Source organism: Diospyros lotus, chromosome 13 (assembly GCF_014633365.1).
Source record: "Diospyros lotus cultivar Yz01 chromosome 13, ASM1463336v1, whole genome shotgun sequence".
In the NCBI taxonomy this organism is placed as follows: Eukaryota; Viridiplantae; Streptophyta; class Magnoliopsida; order Ericales; family Ebenaceae; genus Diospyros; species Diospyros lotus.
Genome location: NC_068350.1, coordinates 39,214,249 through 39,230,120, shown reverse-complemented (window position 1 = coordinate 39,230,120; position 15,872 = coordinate 39,214,249).

Here is a 15,872-nt window from a genome sequence, read left to right as displayed (position 1 = left end):
TGATCACATTTTTTTATTTATATAAAAAACTATATTTTGTTATGTAATATTCAAAATATGACGTACAATTAATAGAGAGTTAAAAAAAAAATCAAAATTTGTAACAAACACATGGACAAAGCAAACAGTTTTGATTGAGTACGTAGTAATACTTTTTTTTTTTATTGAACTTTAAGCTGGTGCCAACTTAGGTGCTCATTATAGGGGCTTAGTTAATGGGCCTTCAGTTCATTGTTAATTAGTCAAACTAACAGCGGTCAAGGTTTGTTTGGCGATCAACAAAAAGGTGCGAAATTGACTTATTTTTAAAATTATAAGTATTTAATTGGTCCAAAAAAAAAAAAATCGCAAAGGGAATTCGCCGTCACCATTGTTTAATTGGTCGTTTGAGTAAAATTTTTGTACATGTTTAGCGGTGACTAACATTTTTATTAAATCAAAATAATAGTACTAAATTAGTTGAAATTGTCAATTGAAATAAGTTGAATTTAGTTTCTAAGTTTAACAATTTTAATTATTTCAGTTTGATTCGATCTCTATATTGAAAAAAACTTAAATAACAAAATCGATCAAAATGTCAAAAATATTTTTTTTTAATTTGTTTAATTTGAACATTTGTTCAATCGATTTAGTTTGATTTTTGACGTAGATTTAATCTATTTGATTGGTTAGAATACTACTCACCCCTAGTATATGTAGTAACCCGCAACTAAGTATACTGTGTAATTTCTATAACTAGAGTTTAAATTTAATACTCATTTACAAAGATTTTGATTGAATTATTTAACACAAAACTATTAGCAACTTGAGAATTACTTATATTTGCTGGAATTATTTTAATTGATTTGAAAATAATTATTTTATTTTATTTTTTATTTTTCCTAACCGGCAAAACCTATAAACACTTTTTTTTTTTTTTTTTTTGTTTAAGATACATTTGTGCCCCTCAATTTAGAAATTTTAACCATTTGTGCCTCTAAACTTTGAGGAAGACCCATTGTGCCCCGCAAGTTATATTTTGGAACCTATTACACACATCAATTTTGAATTTTGGACTTATCATGCACCTCATTGCCCAATCAATACTGTGCTTGTAAGGCAACACCATTATCTTCTTCTTCCTTTTTTCTAGTGCTAGTGACCTCTCGTCTTCCTTGTTGCTAGCAACCTCTCGCATTTCTCGTGCTAGTGGCGACGACTATCTTCCTTAATAGCGGCCACTAGGGTTGTTGATTGAAATGAAGAAGAAATAATAAGCCCAATTGCCATGGCTAAGAAGAAACAAATCGATTGGCCATGGCAGTGAAAAGGCAACCTGATCAGCCATGGCAGGAAAGACCATCGATCTCGATCGATGGCGACATAAACCCATAAGGTTGTGATCGATTAGACTATCCTATCGACCATCAACGACGCGGGAACAGTGTCGGTCACAAAGACCCATGGCAACGAACCTTTATAATGGCGACGACAATACGAGAAAGGTAAGCAAGTAATTGATTGTTTGCCTTCCACGCCTCTAGTGACTAGATCTACTGCTCACACAATTGTTGTAAATGTGTAAAGAAGAAGAAGAAGAAATGAATAAGAGATGAGAATGGCGAGGTGTTGATGGCGGCAACGAACAATGATTGAGGCTTTGATTGTGTTGATGTTGGTTGCATTGAAAGTGAACGACGATGGAGGCATTGGCGACAGTGGCGATAACAGCTGCAATGGTGATGACAATGTAGAAAGAGAGAGAGAGAGAGAAAAGGCATGGTTTGCACTAACATGTGATAACATTCCATTGGTTTTAGAAGAAAATAGAAGCGTGCGTATGTGACTTATACAATTTTGAGATTTGTAATAGGTTCAAATTTGAAAGTTGAGGGATACAATAGATCTCTTTTCAAATTCAGGAGTACAATTGGTTAAACGCCCCAAATTAAGGGATAGGTTTATGCCTCAAGTCTTTCTTTTTTCATAGCTTTCTAATGGGAACATGTCGAGTATAAATTATAAAAGTGTAATTAATCTTAAATCACGAGTTATTCTTAAACGAAACCAAAATTAAAGGGTTTTTCATATTAAAAAACACCCACATAGACCTTAACACAACATAAAAACCTTCTCAAACATATTTTATTAGTTAATAATAAATGTATTGTATTTTATAGATAAAATTAAATAATAAATATATTTTATTTAACAGCAGAGGGCACGTATTGCTCCCAAACCATTATCCATTACCAATAACTAAATTAAAGAGGATTCGATAGTCTAATCATGTTATCAAGTGTTGTTTGGTAAGAGCTTTTTACTTTGATTTTTGTTGCTAGAGAGCTATTAGTACGTTTAAATGTCTCACTATAAAGTTATAAATAACTTTTCGAGTAAGAAATTTAATTTTTTTTTGAATTTCTAACGACCCATAAAAAGGGATTTTTGAGAAGCCGAAAACTTACTAATAAACAAAATTTGATTTTTTTGTATCAAACACTTTATAAAATTTTCATTAAAAAAACTTCACAAATACATTTTAAGTTTAAACTTAAATTTTATCTTAAGTCACGCCAAACAAGCCCTAATATTAGGACGGTAGAATTTATAATGTTTTCCACTTAACTATAGTGATTGTACTGGATTATCCTTGTTGAAAGGCCCAACCATATGGCCTAGATATATGAAATGGAAATGTTATTTGAATATTTAAGTTTGTTATATTTATTGATATTTTATATTAATATATTATATATTTACATTAATATGACATATAATATAAGACATTAATATGAGACATTTTTATAAATATTAAATTTAAGTATTTAAATAATAATTTTAATATAAAATTTAGGGTTAATTATGAAAAAAGTCTAATCCTTGTTGTGAATTTGTAATTTTATTTAATTCTTTTAATTTTAGCAACTAGATTTAAATTGGCTTAATTGGGATCAATTTTATCCATCGATTTAGAGAATGTGTTCATACCAACATGGTATGATAAGTGTCATATAATAATAATATTTGTAGAACCCACATGTACATATAAATAAAAAAAAAAGAAAAAAATGTAACTTGTTATACATAATTTGTTTACTTTTTTTTTTTTTTACTTAAGTATATATGTGAATCTTATAAATATTATTATTATATGACACTTGACATGCCAAGTCAACATGAACACATTTTTTTTGAATTAATTTTATGTGTTTGATAAAATTATACTTAATTGAGTCAATTTAGACTTAATTGTTAAAATTAAAAGAATTAAATATAAAATTACAAATTTATAAAATAAAATAAAATTATTTTCATGATTAACCCTAAAATTTAAATAAAAAAATAGACACAATGATCCGTGCATATATATCTTTGGCTTAGGGGAATAAAATCCCAAGAAACTTCACTGGCAGTCACTTTTGTTTAAAGTCAGTCCCAAAAATCAAACACTATGGGGAGACCAAAAGAACCAAATATGAACCCTCCCCCCCCTCCTCTTGTGAAAAAGTAAAAGAAGCTTGGAATAAAGAAGCTTGCATAGAGATAAACAAAGACCCATTGATTCCTCAGAACCAATGTTCAAATTGGCTAAAATAAAAAAGATGGTGAGTAATGGGGAATTGGTATTATAAATGTTAATTTTTGAGTTTAAAGTTAAAATAATTAAGGCTTAGAGAAGTGAGTGAATATTGACAAATTCGAGCAATGAATCTGTTTGTAATTTTTCTCTGATATTTATATTTAGATTCTCGTTGTTCGGAGGAATGTAAATATACGATAGTAGTTTAGATTTTTTTTTACATGTTTTTATTTTTAGTTGTGCTGCTCGAGATATGCCCTATCTTAAAATTATAGACATTTTGAGATTTTTTTTAATACCATTCTTACTTACAAAAAAAAAAAAAGGGCTTAAATAATAATTGAAATCATAGTATTAACAATAGTAGTACTATAAATATAAATATATTAAAAAGTTGTAAAATTGGCTAATAACTAATAAGATAATGTTAATTATTGTCTTATAGGTCATGGTTAAGATGTAATAAAATATATTTTATTTTTAGATAATATTTATTTACTGTATTTTATTTTCAATTAAAAAACATTATTATAATTGGTTGAGGTTAAATGTATGGCAATTTATAATATTTTATCAACTAATATGAGTGTTTTGTAAAAGAAACAAGATTTAATAAATGTGCATTGTTTTAAAATAAAATATATTTATTACATCTAATGCTAACCATTAACCTAATTATTTTATATATATTTTTATTAACTTAAATATCAAAGGGTCTTCTTGAGATAACTTTTTTTTGTGGTAGTTGTGAGCTATCCAACCCGAAATTCAACTAGATAATGCGCTAGATAATTCCTTCAATGGTCAAAGTTAGTTACATTATTTATCAAGAGTAAATTACACTCAATACTCTCGAGGTGAGGTACGTAATTTGACACTGTCGTCTCCCCAAAAAATGGAAACGACACCGACAAAGTTGGCAAAACCAAACCAACCATCGACGACCAATCAACGACGGACGGACTCACAAGAAGAAGAAGAAAAAAGAGAAGAAAGTCACAGCAAACTTACCAAACACTGAAGCCTGTCGTCTGTACGGAGACTCGTATCGAGCATTGGGCGGAAACAGTCGACGTCTGAGAGAACGGCAGCAATGGAAAGCTCAAGAGAAGAAGACAAAAAGCTTAAAGAGGTTTTAAAAATAGCGTGAAAGAGGGAAATGGGGTACATCCCCTACTATTTATACTAATGGAACAATCGATCCAAGCCATCAGATCAATGAGCAACTTATCACATGCTCCACATCCAGCTTGTGGGTCCCACGGGCATAATTATGCGCAGAAATGGGGGGAAGTGCGCATTAAATGCGCTGCCGACAAGACGTGCTACGTGAAACGATGAGATTTAAAGCAATTGGGCAGGAGCCGGAGGGTTAACAGCTAGCACGCGTCAGCCCCCAGTACGAAGATTGCACCGCGAGCTGGGGGGCTTATGTTATACATTATTTCAGCATCACCTCTTTATGGGCCAAGCTCAGTCCAATGGGCCGGCCCAATCACCCAGAGCTCGGAAGATCCCAGCGACCTCGTCAAATGAAATCCATACACCACCGAAGCCCGTAAAGCAAGCACCTTACGAGCTCCTGATAAAACTTCTGGCGAGCTCTCGATGATCGACTAACGGGCTCGCTATAAAACCCTCAGTTCGCTGTACCACCCAAGTCACTAGCCTAGAACCATCAGCTAGCATAGGTGGTAAAACTGCTGAGAAGTCAGAGGTATGGACGATTCACTTTACCTGCAACAGCCCATGCCCCTCGTAATGAGGATCTCACTCCCGATTTTGTGTAGATGATAAAGGTTGTTTGTCCCCCATTATACACTCATTGTATTTCTTTATGTTATCTAAATTGTAAAAGCCCCTCGGTATAAATAAGAATGATAGATATCATAAGGGACATGGACAGAGAGAATAATCAAATACCGCCATTCTGAAGGAATAATCAGAGTGCGGTCGTGGAGTAGGTATCTGTTATATGTATTTCCCGCATCTCCCCGCATGGGCCAGACTCGGTCCGATAGACCGGCCCAATCACCCAAGGCCGAGAAGGCCCGGACGACCTCGTCAAGGAAGGTCCAGCCTCCATCAAAGACCCGGAACTCGTAAAGCGAGCGTATGGCGAGCTCCCGGTAATCCCCCAACGAGCTCGGAGCAATCGACTAACGAGCTCCTGAAATATCCTCCAGATCGCTGGGCCATCCAGGTCGCTCGCCTAAAATCTCCAGCTCGCATGAGCGGCAAAGCTGCTGAGAAGTCAGAGGTAGGGTCCGATCACTTTATCTGTAACAGCCCATGCCCCTCGTAATGAGGATCCCACTCCCGGTCTTGCGAAGGCGGTAAGAACTATTTGTCCCCCATTATACAAACACTGTATTTTTATATATTATCTAGATTGTAAAAGTCCCTCAAGAAAAATGGAAATAAAGGGGGCCATGAGGGGCAAAGAGGAGGGACACAGAAAAAAGAATAATCAGATACCGCCACTCTGGGAGAATGATCAGAGGGCGGCCGTGGACTAGGCATCGTTCTGGCCGAACCACGTAAAAGATTCTGGTGTACACGCTTGGAACTTTGGGGGAGGGGGGGGTTTTCTTCCTTCCTTCTCGGTATTTTTTTGGATTGACTCACCGCGGCCCAAAACGAATCACGGTCGGCCGAAATCAAACGTCGACATTTTGGCGCTAGAGGAAGGGGCCGCTCTGATCAATAGCCATGGCTAGAGGAAGGAATACTAGAAGTTCCGAGGCGGCGGTCGACCCGCCTGAAAATCACCACGACCGACCACGAGACTTACCACCAAATGGAGGACCCATTGCCCCGACAGCCGATACTCCTTTGCCGCCGCCCGCCGGAGACGCTCCCGGCATACCACCACGGATCCCTGTCCAGCCTACTGTCCAAATCACCGGGACAGGGACGATCCGGGACTGGCAACAGCGCCAGGAAGCATTGGAGAATACGGTAATGCAACTCGCTGACGCGGTCAGAATTCTGGCCCAAGCTCAAGCACGGGCTGTCCGCGACCCACCGGCGTCGCCTCGCAGGGTCCGCCAACCGCGGGAGGAGAGACACCCACCCGCGGAAGAAGATATCGGGGATAACTACCCGTCCCCAATTCACCGCTCCCCAGTCCGAGAAAGAAGCAGGCGATCGCAAGCCCAGCAATCAGTAGGACCGGACTCAACTGTGGAAGAGCTGTATCAGAGGGTGCGACAGCTGGAGGAACGACAAGGAGTCCGCAGCCAGAATAATGGCCGTGGGGATAGGACGCCGTTCGCCAGAGAAATTGAGCTCGAACCCCTGCCCCGGAGGTTTAAGGTCCCGAGCATGCCGCAATATAATGGGGACAGCGACCCCTATGATTACCTGGATGCGTACAACGTGCAAATGGATCTACAGACAACCAGCTCGCTGGCTAAATGTCGCGCCTTCCCAGCAATCTTAGGAGACATCCCCCGAGCTTGGTTCAGAAGCCTTCCGCCTCGTAGCATCAACAGCTGGGAGGAGTGCCAACAGAGGTTCCTTAACCAATACAGGGCTCTAAGGAGGCAGCTCGCGCCACCTTGCCACCTCGCCACCGTATTCCAGAAAGCAAACGAACCATTAAGGGATTACATCGCCAGGTTCAGGCGCGAGGTGAGCAACGTCGAGGATCCCTCGGATGAAAGTATCCTAACGGCGATCTCCGCCGGCCTCCGAAAAGACGGAAAGCTCTACGAGAGCATCTACCGAACCCCGGTCAAAGACCTGGGGGAATTCTATGAACGAGCTTCCAAGGAAATCCGATGGGAAGACGCCTTCGGGACGAAGAAGCCCGTCGGGTCGAGAGAAGAAGTTGGGGGCTCCAGCCAGAGTAAGAAAAGGCACAACGGAGACGCCGGAAGAGAAGCTCGGGGGGAGCGCTCGAGCAATGAAGTGTTCAAGCGAGCTCGGAAGGCAGAGGGAGATGAGCGACCTCATAGATCACAGCGCTTTGACAGCTACTGTGCCCTGTCAGACCCCCAAGAAAGGATCTTCGCCATCGAAAGGAACAAAGAGGAATTCGGGAAGCCCAACCCGTTAAGAACCCCAAACAAATTCCGAAACAAAGAAAAATTTTGCGCATACCACAACGAGGCGGGTCACAACACCTCGGAATGCTGGGCCCTAAGGGACGCCATCGAAGATCTGATAAGAAGAGGTCGCTTGAAAGATTACGTGGTGCGGCCGACTAATCAACCAAGCCAGCCGCCGGTACAGCAGCAGCCTCCCACCGACGACGACCAAGCACCGGCTGTACGAACCATCTACACGATCCATGGCGGGCCCCACCTCGCTGGTTCCTCCCACAAATCCCGCGACAAATACATACGAGAGGCCAACCATGTCTTGCTAGCGAGATCGGGCGAACAGCCGGTTCCCGCGAAGCGGCCTAGGGGTAACCCAATCCCGGAGAAGATGTTTTTCTCGGAAGAAGACGCCAGAGACGTCCATTGGCCGCACAACGACGCACTCGTTATACGAGCCCAGGTCGGCAACTCCGAAGTGCGGAGGATAATGGTGGACACGGGCAGCTCGGTAAATGTAATGTACAGAGCATGCTTCGATCAGATGGGTTTGGGACCGGAACAGTTGGCTTCGTCCCCAGAGCCACTCTATGGTTTCACGGGAGACGCAGTGATTCCCGTCGGTCGGATCAGCCTTCCCCTTACCATCGGGGATGCGAACCGCCAGGCCACTACTTTGGCAGAATTCCTCATAATTGACTGCCCCTCAGCATACAACGTCGTACTCGGAAGGCCGGCGATGAACGACCTGGATCTAGTGACCTCAACCAGGTCGCTTACGGTGAAATTCCCGACCCCTGACGGTGTAGGGTGTGTACGAGGCGAGCAGCACCTCGCAAGACGTTGCTATGAGGACGCCCTGAAAATGGGAGCAAAGGGAAAGAAAGTAAATATCATCGCAAAAGTCGGCCCGCGATCGACCGGCCGATGGGAGGACCTGGATCCACGCGAGGTCGACTGCGAAAAGCCCACCGGTCCCATGGAAGAGCTCGAAGATATCTCAGTCGGCGAGGCAGACGAGGAAAGGCACCTCAAGCTAGGCAAGAGTCTAGCCCCCGAGGTAAAATCCCAACTTACAGATTTCCTTAAAGCTAACCTTGATGTATTCGCATGGAACCACGAAGATATGGTGGGAATCGCCCCAGAAGTCATGTCACACAGGCTCAACGTAGATCCAGGCTACAGGCCAGTACGCCAGAAGAGGAGGCCAATGACTCCGGAGCGTTATACCGCTCTTAAAGAAGAAGTGGACAAACTCTTGGCGAATAATTTCATCAAGGAAGCCCACTATCCGGTCTGGGTGGCCAACCCGGTCCTAGTAAAAAAGAAAAACGGGAAGTGGAGGACCTGCATCGACTTCACCGACCTGAACAAGGCCTGTCCTAAAGACAGCTTTCCCCTCCCCAGAATCGATCAACTCGTAGATGCAACGGCTGGTCACCGCCTCCTCAGTTTCATGGATGCCTATTCAGGCTACAACCAAATCCCCATGAACCCAACGGACCAAGAGCACACCTCGTTCATAACCGACCGGGGGCTCTATTGTTACAAGGTCATGCCCTTTGGATTGAAGAATGCTGGCGCGACCTACCAGAGGCTGGTCAATACGATGTTCGAAACACTGATCGGAAAAACCATGGAAGTATACGTTGACGACATGCTGGTAAAATCCGAGCAAGTGACGGACCACGTTTCCGATCTAAGAGAAACGTTTGGAGTCCTCAGGAAATATCAGATGAAGCTCAACCCGCTCAAGTGCGCCTTCGGTGTAGCCTCTGGAAAATTTCTTGGGTTTATGGTAAACAACAGAGGCATTGAAGCCAACCCAGACAAAATTAAGGCTCTGCTCGACATGAGGTCGCCTATAAGAAAGAAGGAGGTGCAAAGCCTCAATGGTCAGGTCGCGGCTCTGAGCCGTTTCATTTCAAAGGCAACTGACAAGTGTGCCCCTTTCTTCGAGCTTCTAAAAAAGGAGAAAGACTTCAGATGGACAGAAGAATGCGAGTTCGCATTCCAACAACTAAAGGAGTACATGGGACGGGCCCCGCTGCTCGCCAAACCTAAGGAGGGAGAGAGGTTGACCTTGTACTTAGGAGTATCCCAACAGGCTCTCAGCGCGGCCCTCGTTCGGGGGGAAGAAGGGGTGCAGCACCCCATTTATTACGTCTCCAAAAGCCTAATCGATGCAGAAACAAGGTACGCACCAATCGAAAAATTAGCTTACTGTCTAATAGTGGCGTCGAGGAAGCTGCGACCCTATTTTCAAGCTCATGAGATCGAAGTCCTGACCAAATACCCATTGAAACAAATCCTCCAAAAACCGGATACCTCAGGTCGTTTACTAAAATGGTCTATTGAGCTCGCTCAGTTCGACATAAAGTACAAACCAAGGACGGCGATAAAGGGTCAAGCGTTGGCAGACTTCATTGCCGAGTTTACTGGGCCAATTGACGAAGAGCCGGAAAACCTGAAAGGACCGTCCTGGGAACTATACGTCGATGGATCATCGAACGAACAAGGAGCGGGAGCCGGGCTTATGCTAATAAGCCCCGAAGGTCACAAAATCCTCTGCGCCCTGAGGTTCGGTTTTTTAGCCACCAATAATGAATCCGAGTATGAAGCCTTACTAGCAGGACTCCGCCTGGCAAAGGAAATACGAGCTGAATTCTTGGAGATCTTCAGCGACTCTCAACTAGTTGTCAACCAGGTGCGGGGAGAATACCAGGCCAGAGACACGAAGATGGCAGCATACTTACAGAAGGCACGCGAACTTTTAGCCACTTTCGAAAAATATGAAATGCATCAAATCCCCCGTTCCCAGAACTCTCATGCGGACGCTCTGGCTCGCCTAGCAACTGCCCGGGACGCAGAATTCTTGGGGGACATACCTGTCGATTTTTTGGCCACCCCGAGCACAGAACAACGAGATGAAACGCTACTGATCACGGTGCCCCAAAACTCATGGATGACCCCCATCTTGGAATATCTGCAAGACGGGAAACTACCGGAAGACAAGCTGGAAGCACGTCGCCTGCGAGCTCAAGCCGCCCGATATTGCATCTACGATGAAAGACTGTACAAGAGGGGATTCTCAGCCCCACTCCTGAGGTGCATTGACGGCACCGATTGCCAGTCTGTGCTAGAAGAAATTCATGCAGGCCACTGCGGTAATCATGCAGGGGCACTCTCTCTGGCACAAAAGGCCCTCCGACAAGGGTTTTATTGGCCCACCGTGAAGCAAGATGCCATAGAGACGGTCAAGAAATGCGAGAAGTGCCAAAGGTTCGCCAAGGTTCCGCGAGCTCCGCCGGCCTACCTGCAGCAGATGAGCAGCCCTTGGCCCTTTGCCATTTGGGGCATGGATCTAATCGGGCCGCTGCCCACGGCTCGCGGAGGATGCAAACATGCCATAGTGGCAGTTGACTACTTCACCAAATGGGCAGAGGCCAAAGAGCTCGCACAGATCACCAGTGCGAAGACACAAGCTTTTACATGGGATAACATAATCTGCAGATTTGGAGTGCCACAGCAAATAGTAACGGACAACGGAACCCAATTTACCAGCGAGCAATTCATCCAATTCTGCGAGTCAATGGGGATTCAAAAGAGTTTCACCGCCGTTGATCACCCCCAGGCCAATGGGCAGGTCGAAGCAGTCAACAAAATAATCAAGCAGACCCTGAAGACAAAGCTTGAGGCTAGAAAGGGGGCCTGGGTGGATGAACTGCAAACAGTGCTATGGACCTATCGAACAACAGCCCGAAGCAGCACTGGAGAAACCCCATTCTCAATGGCGTATGGGTCGGAGGCTATGATCCCCGCTGAGAATAAAGTGGCCAGCCACCGAAGGGCCACCTTCAGCTCAGATCGCAATAACGAGCTACTGGCGGCTAATCTGGACCTGCTCGAGGAATCAAGAGATGTAGCTCGCGTGAGGATCGCAATTTATCAACAAAGAGTGGCACGATACTATAACAGGAAGGTCCGAATCCGACGTTACAACGTCGGAGATCCGGTACTACGCCTAGTACTACCAGGAGCACGGGCGGCAAGCGATGGCACCTTAGGGCCTAACTGGGAAGGTCCATTTATCATCAAAGAAAATTTGAATAACGGAGCATACCATCTGGCAAACATGGACGGTCTCCCTCTCCCACGAGCTTGGAACGCAGAACATCTTCGTCCTTACTTCAGATAAATGTAATCGTTCTTGCCTATGCTCCGTCTTTTTCATTACGAATGACTTTCATGATTCTGGTCAGAATTTATGAACTTTCATTACACTTTATTCTTATTGGTATTCGATTGAATGCCCCCGTAACGAGGGGTCGAGAAGCCATGGTTTGCGAGCTGATGCCTAAATAACCTAGCCACGACGCTACGGTCAACGGCTTAACCGAGCATTTACCTCGGTCCCTCCATCAGGTCGTGGTTTGCGAGCTGAGAACCAGTCATCTTGACTTTATGTCATGGTTCGGAACCTACTGAGCAACCACTTCCACAAGTAACCCCGAGCTTGGGTTCGCTAGCCGAGGTCCTTTTATCTTGGCTTAAAGCCATGGTCTGCGACCTACCTGGGTGTTCCCTCTCAGTTCAAATAAAACTTGTAGAAGCCACTGGGTGTTAGCTGAGGACGTAACCCGACCTACCTGGACACATATCCCGGCCGTACAAGTCAAACGAAATAACAAGCCATGGTGTGTTAGCTGGGGTCACTCTATGACCCGCCTGAACATATAACTTGGTGCTACAGGCTGCGCTTTCACTAGCTGGGGTCCTCCTATCTTGGCTTAAAGCCATGGTCTGCGACCTACCTGAGTGTTCGCTCCCAATTTATTGAAAACTTATTAAAGCCTCAACATGCCGGCCGAGGCCATGGCATAAGCTCATACCCTAGCAAACTTTGCGTATTGGACCCTATCAGCTGAGGTCCGTCTTAACTTGGCTAAAAATAAAGCATTCGCGACCTATCAGGCACACGCCCTATAACGAGCTTCTCAGCCACCGCATGTTAGACAAGATCACAAGGCCGTCCGACTTTACATATATCTCGGGAAGGCTCTCGTTATTTCGTCAAAACATGCCGAACGGGGTTTCCTGGAAATTGCCTAGGCATGAGTGTTCGCGCTGATTATTACAACTATCATCAACGAGCTGGTTAAAGAGCGTTAGTTTACGAGCTGATAAAACTCCGGATCTACCTGGGCCTATTTTCGAACAGTTTATTATCAAGTTACATACTCAAAAGTTCCTTATCAGTGGACCTTTCAAAAATACGGGGGCTTTGTTGAAGAAATTTCAAGTTATACCGTGAAGAAGTTACTTTCATGATTCAAGAATCGTCATCAGAGATAACTTGAATTCGCGAAGAAATCTGAGGCAACGTGCACAAAATGCCAATTCTTTATTATGAGATGAAGGTCACATTACAAAAAAAAAAAAAAAAAAAAAAAAAAAAAAAAAAAAAAATACATGTGGGAATCCTAGCTAAGAGGGGCGTTTGGTTCTGCAGAATCAACCTCGACAGGGCGAGCTTCAGTGGGTATGGTCGGCTGGAGATCGACCTCGACAATCCCGGCTGGGGAAACCTCGGCGACCTCCACAGGAGGCTCCTTGGCAGTCTCACCAGGCTGAGCCGCGGCGACCCCGGATAGCTCGGCCCCGACCTGAGGAGCTTGCGCTGCGACCAAAAACGAGTCAAGGGTATTGGCATCATCAGCATCTTCCGCGGCCTCGGCAGCATACCGAGCCACCTCCTCGACAGCCTGCGCACCGAAAAAGGAGAAATCCATCTCAGGATGGTTCACCCAAAGGGTGTACAGAAATGCCGAGCAGGTGTCGGATCTGGTCTCCCTACGAGCCGCGTCCATCCGCTCTCCGACCTCCGCCCTTATATCGTCAATGGTCCTCTTGGCAAGCTCCTCGCATCGGACGGCACGATCATCCGCCCGTGTCCGCTCCTCCTTCGCCTCCCTAAGCTCGGCCTCGGTTGATCTGAGTCGCTCCTCAGCCCTCCGCAACTCCGCCTTCGCTCCATTTAGCTCGCCGGTGAGCCCGGAGTTGGCTTGCTCCCACATGTTCTTCGATCTGCGAAGCTCCTCGTCGAGATCTTTATTCTTCTGGATCTCCATCCTCAGACGCGTCAAGCAACCCTCCACCTCCTTTTGAGTGGCAAGAAGCTCGACCTGGAGATCTTTCTTCTCGTCCGAGAGCTTCGTTATTTCGGCCTTTTGGGCGTTCTTCTCGTCCTCAAGCTTCGCGATTTCGGCCTGACGGGACATGCTCACCGACTGAAGCTGCTCCTCAAAATCTTTGTACTGAGCTCGGAGCTTCACGGCAGCAAGAGAAGTCTGCAAAAGAAGAAATGTTAGCTCATTAAAAAACCAAAGGGGTAGGTTAAGAAACCAAGGTACGAAGAATTCCTACTTACCACCAGGCTGTGACGGGCGACAAAATCACAAAGGGGGATTCCCTTTAACTTCGGGTCGTCAAGGGGCTTAGAGTTCGGACCCAGGAAATCGGGCACGGAATCCAGGAGGGGACCAACAAAGACCCCTCCTGGCAGGGCCTCCACGGCCAGCTCCTTCTCACGGACCCTGACCCGTTTGGCCCTGATATCCTCCCCCTGTTGCAGCTGGTCCGATCTCCGTTTCGAGCTGGCAGCAGGAGCGTCTCGAACCTCCACCGCAACCTCCTTCCCACGGGCTCCGCTCGAACCATGGTCTCGGGAGGCAGGTGGCCGATGCCCCAACTGCAGATGAGCTTGCTTTGATTGTTGGGGCTGACGGGGCAGTGTTCTTTGCCGCTGCTCCTGCTGCCCCCCCCGCGACTGCTGGGTTTGCTGCTGCTGGGGGCGTGACTGCGGCTGCGGCTGCTCCGACCTGCCATCCCGCGAGCTATAGCTCGGGGTTATGGAAGACGTAGTGCTCGACCTCGCCCTATGGCGCTTCGGTTGGAGGAGCTCGAGATCAACCATATTATCGTCTTGGTCGGCTTCCCCTCTTGAACTGTTCGTCTCAGCGAGCTGTAAGCCGGAAGAGAGAACCTCCGCACCCAAGTCCCTGAAATGATCTCCCTCGACAGTCTCGGTGCCAAGAGGAGGGGCGAGCTCGTATTCGCGAAGTAGCTCGTCTGAAAGTTCAAGAATCTCCGAGCTCGACTCCGCAGCCACAAGTTTGCCAAGGATATCAGTCTCCTCGGCCGATAAAATCGGTTTCTTCCCCCCAAAATCTGCATCAAAACATGAGCAAGTTAAAACAAACACTCTCGGAACAAAGGAAAGATTCGTGAGAGCTCATCTTCTCTTACCAGGGGTCAGTACGAAGCTACGATTCCTAAGTAAAGAAAGGGAAGGGCAAGACACGAAGAACCAACTGGACTTGTAATCGCCCACGTTGGACTTCCCCTTTGCTTTACCCTGAGGGAGGGCGGCCTTGTACGGAGAAGGACGGGCCGCCAGGTAATACAGCCCGTCCTTGGCATTTTTGAAAGAAAATAAAAATCTTATCAGTTTTGGGGAAGGGAGAGGAAGTTTGTTTATAAGGAATAAAACGGCCAAAGAAGTAAGTTGGGCATACGAATTCGGTGTTAGTTGGAAGGGGGCGAGCTTGACGTCGTTCAAGAGGGCGATAAGGTACGGGGCTATTGGGAACCTAAAGCCAGACTCGAGGTGTTGGGGGCTAATAGCTACGAAATTGGCTGGCGGGTAGGCTGCATGGGAGCTCGATGCAGGGATGTATACTCGGCAGGTCCTGGGGAGACGAAACTCCTGAGCACAAGTCATCACCTCGTGAAGCTTGGCCTTGGACGAGAATCTCTTGAAGACCGCAAGATCAGCAGCGATCTGATCTTGAACCTTCAGCTCGGTTTCCCGAGAGGTCGGGACGGCGACCTCCCTGCACCCTGAGCTCGCACCCCCAAGATTTTGGCCCTCCATAACGAGACAATCTTCGGAGCTCGAAGTGTCGTTTTCTCCTACGATATAATTGCAGCGCTTTTGACCTGAATTTCCACGGTGTTGGTCGGACATCTACAAAGGAAAAGAGAGAACAGTCAGGTCGCAAGTCGCGAACCAGACCTCAAGAAACTAGAAGAAAAACCCTAAAACGTCCCCTAGGTCTTCCAGGCCGAGCGCTTCGCAAAAGGGGTACCGCCTAGGGCGGAGGGGCTGCAGCCGCAAGCCCGGTGTTCCATGAAAAGCTAATCCTAAGGTCATTGGACCCAAAGGCCCAGCAAACGACAAACCGAATCGTGCCGTTTCTCCA